We start from the raw sequence: 16,533 nt of genomic DNA on the forward strand, positions 1-16,533 counted from the left end.
ACTTCTGCTGAACACTCTAACACTACATTTTTAAACCTAGCCCATACCTCTTCGACCCCATTGCCTATGCTCTCATTAGCCCATCTATCCTCCAATAGCTGTTTATATCTTACCCTAACTGCCTCCTCTTTTAGTTTATAAACCTTCACCTCTCTCTTCCCTGATGCTTCTATTCTCCTTGTATCCCATCTACCTTTTACTCTCAGTGTAGCTACAACTAGAAAGTGATCTGATATATCTGTGGCCCCTCTATAAACATGTACATCCTGAAGTCTACTCAACAGTCTTTTATCTACCAATACATAATCCAACAAACTACTGTCATTTCGCCCTACATCATATCGTGTATACTTATTTATCCTCTTTTTCTTAAAATATGTATTACCTATAACTAAACCCCTTTCTATACAAAGTTCAATCAAAGGGCTCCCATTATCATTTACACCTGGCACCCCAAACTTACCTACCACACCCTCTCTAAAAGTTTCTCCTACTTTAGCATTCAGGTCCCCTACCACAATTACTCTCTCACTTGGTTCAAAGGCTCCTATACATTCACTTAACATCTCCCAAAATCTCTCTCTCTCCTCTGCATTCCTCTCTTTTTTTTTTATTATCACACTGGCCGATTCCCACCAAGGCAGGGTGGCCCGAAAAAGAAAAACTTTCACCATCATTCACTCCATCACTGTCTTGCCAGAAGGGTGCTTTACACTACAGTTTTTAAACTGCAACATTAACACCCCTCCTTCAGAGTGCAGGCACTGTACTTCCCATCTCCAGGACTCAAGTCCGGCCTGCCGGTTTCCCTGAATCCCTTCATAAATGTTACTTTGCTCACACTCCAACAGCACGTCAAGTATTAAAAACCATTTGTCTCCATTCACTCCTATCAAACACGCTCACGCATGCCTGCTGGAAGTCCAAGCCCCTCGCACACAAAACCTCCTTTACCCCCTCCCTCCAACCTTTCCTAGGCCGACCCCTACCCCGCCTTCCTTCCACTACAGACTGATACACTCTTGAAGTCATTCTGTTTCGCTCCATTCTCTCTACATGTCCGAACCACCTCAACAACCCTTCCTCAGCCCTCTGGACAACAGTTTTGGTAATCCCGCACCTCCTCCTAACTTCCAAACTACGAATTCTCTGCATTATATTCACACCACACATTGCCCTCAGACATGACATCTCCACTGCCTCCAGCCTTCTCCTCGCTGCAACATTCATCACCCATGCTTCACACCCATATAAGAGCGTTGGTAAAACTATACTCTCATACATTCCCCTCTTTGCCTCCAAGGACAAAGTTCTTTGTCTCCACAGACTCCTAAGTGCACCACTCACCCTTTTCCCCTCATCAATTCTATGATTCACCTCATCTTTCATAGACCCATCCGCTGACACGTCCACTCCCAAATATCTGAATACATTCACCTCCTCCATACTCTCTCCCTCCAATCTGATATCCAATCTTTCATCACCTAATCTTTTTGTTATCCTCATAACCTTACTCTTTCCTGTATTCACTTTTAATTTTCTTCTTTTGCATACCCTACCAAATTCATCCACCAACCTCTGCAACTTCTCTTCAGAATCTCCCAAGAGCACAGTGTCATCAGCAAAGAGCAACTGTGACAACTCCCACTTTATGTGTGATTCTTTATCTTTTAACTCCACGCCTCTTGCCAAGACCCTCGCATTTACTTCTCTTACAACCCCATCTATAAATATATTAACCCTTTCAGGGTCCGTCCCGTAGATCTACGGCTTTACGTTCAGGGTCCAAACCGTAGATCTACGCCATGAGCTCAGCTCACTCTGATAAACTGTGAGTGGTACATTTGGGCCTAGATATGAGAGAATACATCTATGTGGTATGTGTGCACCACATAAAACAGATCCTGCAGCACACTGTGTATAATGAGAGAAAAAAAATGAAATCATGATTTTTCGATTAAAACAGCAACTTTGCAGTGTTTTTTCGTATGTTTTTTATAGTTGTATTTGCGATTTCTTGGTCTCATTTGATAGAATGGAAGACATATTACAGAAATAGAGATGATTTTGATTGGTTTTAGCACTGGAAATGGCTTGAAACTGAGCTCAAAGTAGCAGAAATGTTAAATTTTTGCCGATATTCAAGAGTAAACAAACGACCTCACACGTCTAATACACGTCAGCTGGTGGGTCTAATATACATTCACAAATATGGTGATGATATTTATACAATTATTACAGTATTGCATAACAGTAAATCTTCTATTTTTTGGTGTGAATAAAAATTCATTATGTGAATAAAAAATCAAAATGGAATTTATTTGTAAAGCCTCAAAACATAACTAATGAACAGAGGAAATGTTAGTTTAGTGCCAGGAATGCCTACATTGTTCATTCTGGACCCTATTTTGAAATTGGAATATTTTGAACTTTGTGTTAAATTGGCCAAATTAACAATTTCCGATCACTTTATTTTGTAGTTGAAACAGTTGACTTGGCGATTTCTTGTGCTCAATCGATAGAATAGAAGTAATACTAGTGAAATAGCTAAGAATTTGGTTGATTGGAATAATGTAATTGGCCTAAAATGGGAGTCAAAGTCGGCAAAATCGCCGATTCGTAAATATCGCTGACACATCAAAATTCGCGAGAGCATAATTTCGTCAATTTTCCACCAAATTTCGTACTTTTTGTTTTATTACCTTCACAAAAAGATTCTCTACGATTTCATAAGAAAAAATAACAAATTTTTTTTTTTTAAATTCTTGGACACTGGTGCGTGACTCCAGATTTGGGCCTTGGACCCTGAAAGGGTTAAACAACCACGGTGACATCACACATCCTTGTCTAAGGCCTACTTTTACTGGGAAATAATTTCCCTCTTTCCTACATACTCTAACTTGAGCCTCACTATCCTCGTAAAAACTCTTCACTGCTTTCAGTAACCTACCTCCTACACCATACACCTGCAACATCTGCCACATTGCCCCCCTATCCACCCTGTCATACGCCTTTTCCAAATCCATAAATGCCACAAAAACCTCTTTAGCCTTATCTAAATACTGTTCACTTATATGTTTCACTGTAAACACCTGGTCCACACACCCCCTACCTTTCCTAAAGCCTCCTTGTTCATCTGCTATCCTATTCTCCATCTTACTCTTAATTCTTTCAATAATAACTCTACCATACACTTTACCAGGTATACTCAACAGACTTATCCCCCTATAATTTTTGCACTCTCTTTTGTCCCCTTTGCCTTTATACAAAGGAACTATGCATGCTCTCTGCCAATCCCTAGGTACCTTACCCTCTTCCATACATTTATTAAATAATTGCACCAACCACTCCAAAACTATATCCCCACCTGCTTTTAACATTTCTATCTTTATCCCATCAATCCCGGCTGCCTTACCCCCTTTCATTTTACCTACTGCCTCACGAACTTCCCCCACACTCACAACTGGCTCTTCCTCACTCCTACAAGATGTTATTCCTCCTTGCCCTATACATGAAATCACAGCTTCCCTATCTTCATCAACATTTAACAATTCCTCAAAATATTCCCTCCATCTTCCCAATACTGACCAGGAAAATGGCAATCAAGGAAGCTGTTCTTGCAAAAGGTGCAACTGTGATTATGAAACAGCGACTGCAAGTGTTAGAAAATGTTGAGAGATTGTTATTGGTGTGGATAAATGAAAAACAGATAGCAGGAGATAGCATCTCTCAAGCGATCATTTGTGAAAAGGCTAGGCAGCTGCATGACGATTTGGTAAAGAAATTGCCTGCAACTTGTGGTGATTTGAGTGAATTTAAGGCCAGCAAAGGTTGGTTTGAAAGATTTAAGAATCATAGTGGCATACATAGTGTGATTAGGCATGGTGAGGCTGCCAGTTATGTTGTGCGACAGAAGTCCAGTGACTCTCAAGCTGGTCCTAGTGGCATTAAAAGAAGAAGGGAAGTAACCCCGGAAAAGGATTTGCTACCTCAAGTCCTAATGGAAGGGGATTCCCCTTCTAAACACTAACACCTCTCCCCTCCCATCCCATCAATCATCACCAGATCTTCATTAAAGTTAAGTGTCAATTATTTTATTGTTATTGTAATTATTCTTTTGCATTAAACTTAATATTTCATGTAGTAAAAATTTTTTTTTTCATACTTTTGTGTGTCTTGCATGGATTAATTTGATTTCCATTATTTCTTATGAGGAAAATTGATTCGGTTTTCGATACTTTCGGTATTTGATGAGCTCTCAGGAACGGATTAATATCAAATACCAAGGGTCCACTGTACCTCTAACTCTCCATTTAATAACTCTCCTCTCCTATTTTTAACTGACAAATCCATTTGTTCTCTAGGCTTCCTTAACTTGCTAATCTCACTCCAAAACTTTTTCTTATTTTCAACAAAATTTGTTGATAACATCTCACCCACTCTCTCATTTGCTCTCTTTTTACATTGCTTCACCACTCTCTTAACTTCTCTCTTTTTCTCCATATACTCTTCCCTCCTTGCATCACTTCTACTTTGTAAAAACTTCTCATATGCTAACTTTTTCTCCCTTACTGCTCTCTTTACATCATTCCACCAATCGCTCCTCTTCCCTCCCGCACCCACTTTCCTGTAACCACAAACTTCTGCTGAACACTCTAACACTACATTTTTAAACCTACCCCATACCTCTTCGACCCCATTGCCTATGCTCTCATTAGTCCATCTATCCTCCAATAACTGTTTATATCTTACCCTAACTGCCTCCTCTTTTAGTTTATAAACCTTCACCTCTCTCTTCCCTGACGCTTCTATTCTCCTTGTATCCCATCTACCTTTTACTCTCAGTGTAGCTACAACTAGAAAGTGATCTGATATATCTGTTGCCCCTCTATAAACATGTACATCCTGAAGTCTACTCAACAGTCTTTTATCTACCAATACATAATCCAACAAACTACTGTCATTTCGCCCTACATCATATCTTGTGTACTTATTCATCCTCTTTTTCTTAAAATATGTATTACCTATAACTAAACCCCTTTCTATACAAAGTTCAATCAAAGGGCTCCCATTATCATTTACACCTGGCACCCCAAATTTACCTACCACACCCTCTCTAAAAGTTTCTCCTACTTTAACATTCAGGTCCCCTACCACAATTACTCTCTCACTTGGTTCAAAGGTTCCTATACATTTACTTAACATCTCCCAAAATCTCTCTCTCTCCTCTACATTCCTCTCTTCTCCAGGTGCATACACGCTTATTATGACCCACTTTTCGCATCCAACCTTTACTTTAATCCACATAATTCTTGAATTTACACATTCATATTTTCTTTTCTCCTTTCATAACTGATCCTTCAACATTACTGCTACCCCTTCCTTAGCTCTAACTCTCTCAGATACTCCAGATTTAATCCCATTTATTTCCCCTCACCAAAACTCCCCTACCCCCTTCAGCTTTGTTTCGCTTAGGGCCAGGACATCCAACTTCTTTTCATTCACAACATCAGCAATCATCTGTTTCTTGTCATCCGCAGTACATCCACGCACATTTAAGCATCCCAGTAAATGTCTACAGGAGAAGGGGTTACTAGCCGGTTACTAGCCCATCGCTCCCGGCATTTTAGTCGCCTCATACGACACGCATGGCCTACTCCCTGCACAATATTCACACTAATTCCAATCAAGACATTTCCACTGCCTCCAGTTTCCTTCTCATTGCAGATCTTCATACACACAAATCATCAGCAACACTGTAAAGTGATTAATTACCCTCTTGGCATTCTTTAACTTCTTCTTTGCCACAAGTTCCAACATTCTTTGCAATATTCCTGCACCTATTTTACGATTATTCTCGCATTCCAAAGATCCACTTGCAGCTAGGTAGGTATTGGGCTTGTCAGGAAACAGGACAAGTGTTTCCTGATGCAGGTCTTAGTCATACGATGACTCAGAGCTGGAGCTTTTGGTCATCTGACCGAGGCCTTCTGCTGGCTTACCAGTCCACCACTTTAAAAATGATGGTTATGATCATAACCAATTAAGAATAGTTCATTTGCAGATACAACCACTCCTAATTTATGTACAATACAGGCATACTCCACTACACTGCTTCACTTTACAGTGTTTCACTAATGCAGCAGCTTTCAATTATACCGATTCTACATTTATTCAGACTTCCTACAATAAATATATTCACCACTCACTATAAGCTAAAAACAAAAATATTTTTAAAGTAAGTAATGTGTGTATTGTATTTGCAATTTTTAGGCCTAGCTCTACTGCTCACTTAATATGATAGTGTAAACATGTTATCAGGCATTTATGTGCATTTGAAAGTGAAAAAAGGCTATGTTTCACTTTACAGCAATTTTGCTTTACAGCAATAGCCCAGAAACTAACCTGCTGTATAGTGGGGCCTGCCTGTACAGCAGCAGTGCAGAACCTAATCTGATGTATAAGTGGGGCCTGCCTGTACAGCAGTAGTGCAGAACCTAATCTGATGTATAAGTGGGGCCTGCTTGTACAGCAGTAGTGCAGAACCTAATCTGATGTATAAGTGGGGCCTGCCTGTACAGCAGTAGTGCAGAACCTAACCTGCTGTATAAGTGGGGCCTGCCTGTACAGCAGTAGTGCAGAACCTAATCTGCTGTATAAGTGGGGCCTGCCTGTACAGCAGTAGCCCAGAACCTAACCTGCTGTACAATTGGGGCCTGCCTGTACAGCAGTAGTGCATAACCTAATCTGCTGTATAAGTGGGGCCTGCCTGTACAGCAGTAGCCCAGAACCTAACCTGCTGTATAAGTGGGGCCTGCCTGTACAGCAGAAGCCCAGAACCTAACCTGCTGTATAAGTGAGGCCTGCCTGTATTTACAGTCTCCACAAAAAAAAAAAAAAAAAAATCCTTGGCATGACATTCAAACCAAAAAAATTAAGTTCGCCACCCACTGTGTACCAAACAATAAGAATTAAAAATACAATGAAAGCCAAAGCTCAAACGACCTGGTATTGGTGTTCTGTATTTGCTAAGCTCCCTAATAGTACTCATTAACCCTTTCACTGTTGAGACCCCTGCTCACAAACTGGCTCTCGGTGACAAAAAATATACAAAAAAAAAAAAATCTTAATAATAACTTTCTGAGTGTTATAAAAGAAAAAATAATTTTCAATCAGTAGTAACCGAGATACAGAGGCGTGAAGTTGACAGAACGTTAACCGCTTACGGCGACTGCCGCTCACTCGGTAATATTATTTTTACTTTTATTCTATTTTTTCTTTGCTTTTCTAATATTTTATTTTTTCAAGTAACTTTTGTGGCCTGTGAGACCAATATAATGCATAATGTATAAATATTCACTCATTGTATGCAACACAATAACCACACAATTATTATTATACTGTTTACAAAACTTGTTTACACAAACCCGTGCTGTCTTCCCCACCACCCACACTGTCTTCCCCAACAACCATGCTGGAAATAAGTCACTTTGTCTGACTTTTTTGGGTTATCCTAGGTTCTCTACATATGCTATGTATGATAATCTATGTAACTGTATTTGTGTATACCTAAATAAATTTACTTACCTACTTACATGCCAAATCCCAACCACCCATGCTGTCTTCCCCAACCACACTATCTTCCCCACCATCCACGCTGCCTTCCCCACAATCCACGCTGTCTTCCCCACCACCTAAGCTGTCTTCCCTTTTCACTATCTGTATCTGGTAGCTCGGGCATTACTTTCAGTCACAAACTCCTCAAAACCATGAAATTCATCTTCACTGACACTTCCATCTGTGTTAGAACTATCACTTGGGACGAGAAGAGCCCCAAATTTGCTGGCATGGTGAACAAGGCGTACTGAATTGGCACTCCCACAATGCACTGCAGCTTGAGCACACACACCCATTCTCTCACATGTAAGCCTACCAGCTTTCTCCCACCAGATCTGAATCTGCTAGAATTTCAGCACAGTATTATGGGACCGACACTGGCTTACAAGCCATAATATTACAGGACTGACAGTGAAAGGGCTAAATTGTGTTTTATCATTCTTTTCCAAATTTTTTTTCTGCAGCAAATTTTTGTTTGTTTGCAGAGACTAAAGTTCCTAAGTTGATAAAGCCACTGCTGGAAATGCCTTGCATAAGTATGGGCTTTTCCATGTAAGAACCTTCATATCAAATGTATTTTTTTATTTATTATCACACTGGCCGATTCCCACCAAGGCAGGGTGGCCCGAAAAAGAAAAACTTTCATCATCATTCACTCCATCACTGTCTTGCCAGAAGGGTGCTTTACACTACAGTTTTTAAACTGCAACATTAACACCCCTCCTTCAGAGTGCAGGCACTGTACTTCCCATCTCCAGGACTCAAGTCCGGCCTGCCGGTTTCCCTGAATCCCTTCATAAATGTTACTTTGCTCACACTCCAACAGCACGTCAAGTATTAAAAACCATTTTTAGGTAGTAGGTTGGTAGACAGCAACCACCCAGGGAAGTACTACCGTCCTGCCAGATGACTGTGAAACAAAAACCTGTAACTGTTTTGCATGATGGTAGGATTGCTGGTTTCTTTTTCTGTCTCATAAACACGCTAGATAACAGGGATATCTTGCTACTCCTACTTACACTTTGGTCACACTTCACAGACACGCACATGCATATATATATATACATACATCTAGGTTTTTCTCCTTTTTCTAAATAGCTCTTGTTCTTTTTATTTCTTCTATTGTCCATGGGGAAGTGGAAAAGAATCTTTCCTCCGTAAGCCATGCGTGTCGTATGAGGCGACTAAAATGCCGGGAGCAATGGGCTAGTAACCCCTTCTCCTGTATACATTTACTAAAAAAGAGAAGAAGAAAAACTTATCAAATGTATCTTATTGGAAAATTAAATTAGTAGACTAGTAGTACAGTGGACCCCCGGTTAACGATATTTTTTCATTCCAGAAGTATGTTCAGGTGCCAGTACTGACCGAATTTGTTCCCATAAGGAATATTGTGAAGTAGATTAGACCATTTCAGACCCCCAAACATACACGTACAAATGCATTTACATAAATACACTTACATAATTGGTTGCATTGGGAGGTGATCGTTAAGCGGGGGTCCACTGTACTAGTAAGAGTCTCCCCTACTTATGAACAGGTTTGGCTCCAAGTGGTTGTTCCTAAGTCCATTTGTTCGTAAGTCCAACATATGTACGTATACAGTATTGTACAGTAACGTACGTATGAACATCAAGTAACATAGAAGTGTACATAGTTTAAACATATACACGAACACAGGAAAAATACAAAAAACATTATGTCCACTTTTGGTTCCATTGTGATGGCCTGGTGCTTCTTAGCACTATCACCTGGATCATCACTGCTTTTGTGCTTAACACCAGACATATTGGGGGTATAATAATCACAAATAACACTGAATTTGTGGAGAGAGCACAAGCACACTTATGAACGATGCCATTAGAGAAACCTACTCTGTATTGTTTACATCTCGGCGCTTTCCGCAAATTGTTCGTATTATCAAAAGTTCGCAACACGAACATTAATACGTAGGGGAGTCTCAGTTCTAGTACTCATGGTACTAATATATACAGAACAACCACTGTGAAAAGAATGGCAAACTTCCAAGTACTTTTGTGATTTCTCACATTATCAAGGAATTACAGTTCATTGATAATGTGAAAAATCATGAAAGCACTTGGAAGTTCATTATTTTTACAGTGGTTGTTCTGCATATTGTGATATCACTTATGTACTGTGATCTTAATGCATCGATAATACTAATACTAGTACAGCCTATCCTCACTTAGTGACGTACTCGCTTACCGACGCCTCGAACTTACGACGGGCTCTCTGACCAGCATTTATACCTAAATAATGTATATTAGAGCTGATTTCCTCTATTCTCTTTATTTCAATATACAGTACACTACTGTATAAACATTTAGAAATATACCAGAAATTTTATATATGGTGCAAACCTGACATTAAAACAATATCAAAGATGGTTGACACAAACCCACTACCATGATAGTATGCTCCTCACTTAGTGACAAATTCATTTAACGATGTAGTAGTTTTAGGAACGGAACTCCATCGTTAAGTGAGGAGAGGCTGTACTCATATTACAGGAGGGACCTCTCTCATACAGCAGGTTAGGTCCCAGGCACCAGCTATACAGGAGGGGCCTCTCTCATACAGCAGGTTAGGTCCCAGGCACCAGCTATAAAATGAAAATTGCTATAAAGTGAAACAGCCACTTTTCACTTTCAAATGCATATATAAGTCTGATAACATGTTTACACTATCACATATTAAGTGCTAGGACTAAAAGATGCATATCCAGTACACACATACCTACCTTAAAATATTTTTCCCCTTAGTGTATAGTTAGTGGTGAATATATTGTAGGAAGTCTAAATAAATGAAGAATGGGAATAACTGAAAACCACTGTATTAGTGAAATGCCCTAAATCAAAGCACTGTTAAATGGGGCCCTCCTGTACTAATATAGTACTAGAACTAGTACTCATAGTACTAATATTAGAATTTGTAGTACTAGCAGTAATTGCAGTAGTACTAGTGGTACTACTACTATTAGTAGTAGTTGTAGTATTCTGAGTGTGGAGATTAGAAGGCTGTGTGGAGTTACTAAATGTATAATTTGGAGGATTAAGGAGAGGTGGTTGAAGTGGTTTGGACATTTAGAGAGGATGGAGCAAAATAGGATGACTAGGAGGGTATAAAGATCTAGGGTGGAGAGAATGAGGGAGTTAGGGGGCATCCCAGGTGAAGGGTTGGAGAGAGAAGTAAAGGATGTTTAATGTGTTATGGGCTTGAACATCCAACAGACTCGTGTGAGCACAACAGATTAGAGTGTGCAGAGGCAAGTGGTTTTTGTGACCAGATGCACTGTTTGAGCAAGAGCAAGGTAACATTTATAAAGAGATTTATGGAACCAAGTTAGCCAGATTTGAGTCCTGGAGGTGGGAAGTACAGTGCCTGCATTCTAAAGCAGGAGTGAGGATACATTTCAGAGGGTCATCTGAACTGTGACATCAGCACACTTCTGGCAAAACAGTTATTGAGTCAATGACAGGGAAAGAATTTTTTTTTTTTTTTTTTTTTGGGGGGGGGGGGAGGAGGGTGGTCACTCTACCTCAACAGAAGATGGCCTGTTTGTTAAAAAATACAACTGTTCTAGGGTGTAGAATATACAACTGGCAGTGTTAACCTCTTGACTGTCGAAACCCCATAACCTGAGGTGTCTTCTGGTGTTAAAAATTTTTTTGGAAAAAAAACAAAAAAAATTCTAATGAAATGATAGAGAATCTTTTCCCAATGGTAATGACACCAAAAGAATGAAATTCATGTCTATTTCTGTAATATATCTTCCATTATATCAAATGAGTCCAAAAAATGAGAATACAACCATAAAAACCATACGAAAATATACTGCAAAGCGGCGGCTAATGGCTGACAAGTTAACTCCCTTATTTGTCGTCCGTCTTTTTATTTTTGTTGTATGTTAAGAAGCATCTTTCCATCATACATTGCCCAAGTTTCAATGAGATAGCCCAACAAACAAACAAGAAAAAAACATATTTACCAAAAATCATATATGGCAAGCCCAAGCCAGGTATTGGAAATAAGTCACTGTCTGACTTTTCTGGGTTATCCTAGGTTCTCTATACATACACTGTTATGTATGATAATCTATGTAACTGTATTTGTGTATACCTGAATAAACTTATTTACTTCTAGTCTGTCGACTGAGTACAAGAAACCGCCCATTCACTTATTTCAACTACCCAATAAAGTGGTCAGAAATTAGCAATTTGGCCGATTTCACACAAATTTCAACAGATGCCAATTTCAAAATAGGATCCAGAATAAACAATGCAGACATTTCTGGCACTAAAATAACATTTTATCTGTTCATTAGTCACGGCTACAGGTCCCTCTTATATTACTCTTGCTTTTCATTTGGAAGTTTTATTCACAAAAAAATAGAAGATTTACTGTAACACAGACTGCTGCATTATTGTAATACAAATAATGTCAAGCCATTCTTGACTCTGTACTGGAATTTAGACTGGCAGGCGGACAGGTATTGGACGGTGACGTCATTTGTTTACTCTTGAGTTTCGCTAAAGAATAGAACATTTTCGCTACTGTGAGAGCAATTTCAAGGTACTTTTCGTCATGAAAGCAATCAAAATCATATCTATTTCTGTAATATATCTTTCATTCTATCAAATGAAACCGAAAAAATTAGAATGTAACCATAACATACAAAAATATACCTCTAAGCGGCCGCTAATGGCTGAGAAGTGAACTCCTCTATTTATGGTTTGATTTCTTTCATTTTTGGTGTATGTGAAGAAGTATCTTTCCATCATACATTGTCCAAGTTTGAATAAGATAACCAAACAAACACCCTTCTGGCAAGACAGTGATGGAGTGAATGATGGTGAAAGTTTTTCTTTTTCGGGCCACCCTGCCTTGGTGGGAATCGGCCGGTGTGATAATAAAAAAAATAATAATAAAAATAATAATAATAATAATATCTTTATTTACTACACGTACATGTACAAGGTATACAGGCCTAGCTGACATCAGTGACATACTGCTATATAGAAAGCCTCTTGTTATGCAGAGTATTTCAAGAAAATTAGGTCAGTGTCCCAGGATAACACCCACACTAGTCGGCTAACACCCAGGTACCCATTTACTGATGGGTAAACATAGACAACAGGTGTAAAGAAACACACCTAATGTTTCTACCCTGGCTGGGAATCGAATATTTACCAAAATCATATATGGCTAACCCAAGCTAGGTACTAAAAATAAGCCACGTTGACTTTTTTTGGGGTTATTCTAGGTTCTCTACACACATGCTGCTATGTGCGATAATCTATAGAGAGAAAGTAACTTTTTTGTTTCATGTTTATGGTGGAGTACGAGTGTATATCACAGTTAGCCCTGTGCTATACTCCGTTTTCTCTAATATAAGCCATCAAGACAGGGATAGGAGAATGGTATTTGTATACCATATCCTCTTCATACCTCCATCGAACTGCTCGGTATTATGCCAAATATTATTTATTCTGGAGTATTTAACATGTTTTATGTTATTTATGTTGTTTCTTATGTCATATTAGATCAATTGTGATAGGCAAATAAACTGTAGTGTTGATATTAGCGTAATAATAAAGCATATTCTCCTGCTTCATGAGACTGAGCTCATGGCAACCGACAGTGGCTTCAAAGCCACTTTATCTTTAATGGATTATGTACTGTGTAGGTGCTTTACATAATGAGAAGCATTTCTTTTATTCATTGGAACCATGGCTAGGGCTAAAAGTAAGCAGGTTAAAACAATAAATGGAGAAAAAGAAATTGGAATGACTTGTGCAGCAAGTAGCGCCACCAAACAGTACCAGCAGGCTGGTGTGGCGACCCTGGAAATTTGAAATTATGCTAACCAAAATTAGTGCCAAATAACTGAAGGAACCGAATAACTGATTGCCGGATTTGTGATGGCGGACCTGTATTTACGAATCGGCGATTTTGCCCACTTTGAGCCCTATTTTCGGCTAATTCAATTGTTCCAGTCGACCAAACTCATAGCTATTTCTTTAGAACTCCATTTGTTCTATTGACTGAGTACAAGAAGCTGCCCATTTACCAATTTTAACTACCCAATAACGTTGTCAGAAGTTTGTGATTTGGCCAATTTCACGCAAGTTAAAAAATATGCAAATTTCAAAATAGGATCCAGAATGAACAATGCAGACATTCCAGGCTCTAAAATAACATTTTCTTTGTTCATCAGTCACATCTCCAGGCCCCTCTGATATTACTCTTGCTTGCTATTTTGAATTTTTATTCAAACAAAAAATAGAAGATTTACTGTTATACAGACTATTGCAATATTGTAATAATTGTATAAATAATGTCAACCCATTCATGACTGCATATTAGAATGGCTACTTGGACATTTATTGGACAATGACGTCATTTGTTTACTCTTGAACATAGGCAAAAATCAAACATTTCCCCTACTTTGAGCTCCATTTCAAGTATTTTTTCTTAGAAAAACAAATTAAAATCACCTCTATTTCTATAATATGTTTTCCATTCTATCAAATGAGACCAAGAAAACGGGACTATGACCATAAATACTATATGAAAATACACCACAAATTTGGCATTTTAATCCAAAAAAAAGCGGTCTTTTTTTTCTCATTATGCACTGTGTGCTGCAGGACTTTTTTTATATGGTGCACACTGACCACACAGACTCATTCTTGCACATCTGGGCTTACCAGCTTTTTCCTGCTTGATTTGAAGCTGCTAGAATTTTTGAGTATACATACGTCAAACACGGTGGCTCGTAAGACGTATATATATGACCGAAACAGTCAAAGGGTTAAGTTTTCACATGGAAACCAAACTCACAAGGGTTTACATTCTTGAATATCCCCTTAACTGAAGGTTACCTCAAGACAATGCAGTATCAGATGTCATTGTCCCTGTGACGTGGTCCCATACCAGACTCTTGGTGCCAGCTGCATGCAGTCCAACATAAGTACCACAGCAAGACTGATCAGTAACTGACTTGAGGAACTTATTCACTTCCCACCTGACAATCACTAGGGTGTTTGTTAGCAATTTCCCTTATGCTGAATAGTCTTGGTCCCTTTATCCCTTTACACTTATCAAGTTATCTCTTGCATTTCATTAGAGGTATCCTGTACACTTACTGAGCTGTCTCTTAGTGAGCTCACTGCACCTTAGTTTTTCAGTGGAAGTGTTATGCAGCATCTGCCAAGCCTGTTTTTTTTTTTTTTAGATTTGGGACCAATTCCTCTAGAATTTTTTCAGGTATAAATTATGATACATGTTTCTTGCCTATGCTCCAAAGTGTACAGGAAATCGACCAGCAGGCACCTCCATGTGGTGAGTTCTGAGTTCTGGGTGTTTGACATGACTGTATATAGACATTCATTTATGTAAAATACCCAAGAGGTGCTCACAGTAAATATATAGTCTATATCTCATGAACATCAAAATGGTATACAATACCGACAGGTTGAGCTAGGTAAGACACATAGGCAACAGTTAGGCAACTTTATTCCGAAACGTTTCGCCTACACAGTAGGCTTCTTCAGTCGAGTACAGAAAGTAGGCAGGAACAGTAGAGATGTGAAGACGATGTAATCAGTCCATCACCCTTGAAGTCGTAGAATTTGAGGTTGTCAGTCCCTCAGCCTGGAGAAGTTCAGTTCCATAGTCAGGAACTATCTGAAGATCAAGCGACAGTGCAGAGACTTAAATACTGTCGGAAGGAGAGGTGCAGAGTAGTAGTAGTAGTGAGAATGTAGCCACTGAGAGGTCAGGTCCCTCTCAGATCCAACAGTTCTCACTTGAAAGGATTGTCCATGGTGTTTTCTGTACCAAGAGGCCATGTGTTGCAGTGTCTGACAAGATGAACATCAAAATGGTATACAATACCGACAGGTTGGTAGGTAAGACACATAGGCAACAGTTAGGCAACTTTATTGCCTCTTGGTACAGAAAACACCTTGGGCAACCCTTTCAAGTGAGAACTGTTGGATCTGAGAGGGACCTGACCTCTCAGTGGCTACATTCTCACTACTACTACTACTCTGCACCTCTCCTTCCGACAGTATTTAAGTCTCTGCACTGTCGCTTGATCTTCAGATAGTTCCTGACTATGGAACTGAACTTCTCCAGGCTGAGGGACTGACAACCTCAAATTCTACGACTTCAAGGGTGATGGACTGATTACATCGTCTTCACATCTCTACTGTTCCTGCCTACTTTCTGTATTCGACTGAAGAAGCCTACTGTGTAGGCGAAACGTTTCGGAATAAAGTTGCCTAACCGTTTCCTATGTGTCTTACCTACCAAATATCATAATGACCAGCATAAAAAGATATTTTGGTTTAAGAAAGTTATTGAGCCAGAAAAACATCAGATAACAGAATCTATGCTCTGGCTGCCCATCAGTAAAATAATGGAGAATCAAGACTTATGAACAAGGAAGCCTATGAATTTGAAGGAATGGATACAAGAGGCACTGTGCAACAGCAAAGATTGAGTGCCAACACTGCCAAAATCCAGGTTAGTAAAGGAATCGATTTCTAATGTTGTCTGCTTGTGACAATGTGTAGACCCAGGTGCTCCTCGACTGATGATAGGGTTATGTTCTGACAAACCCATCATAAGTCGAAAATATCCTAAGCTGAATATGAACATATGCTAAATAAATAAGTAAATAACTACTGTCAATAAGTAAATAAATAATTACTGCAACTAAATACAAGTAGTAAAAAGTAAATACGTAAATGACTACGAGTTACGGACTTGCTGCTCCAAATTAATCAAGCTTCATCTCCAAAGTAACTGCTTTTGCACCATCGTAAAGTCAAATTATAGTAAGTCAAACCATCCTAAGTCGAGGAGCACCTGTAATGTCCTCTGTAT

The sequence above is a fragment of the Cherax quadricarinatus genome, chromosome 62, assembly GCF_038502225.1.
Source record: "Cherax quadricarinatus isolate ZL_2023a chromosome 62, ASM3850222v1, whole genome shotgun sequence".
NCBI classification, from domain to species: Eukaryota; Metazoa; Arthropoda; class Malacostraca; order Decapoda; family Parastacidae; genus Cherax; species Cherax quadricarinatus.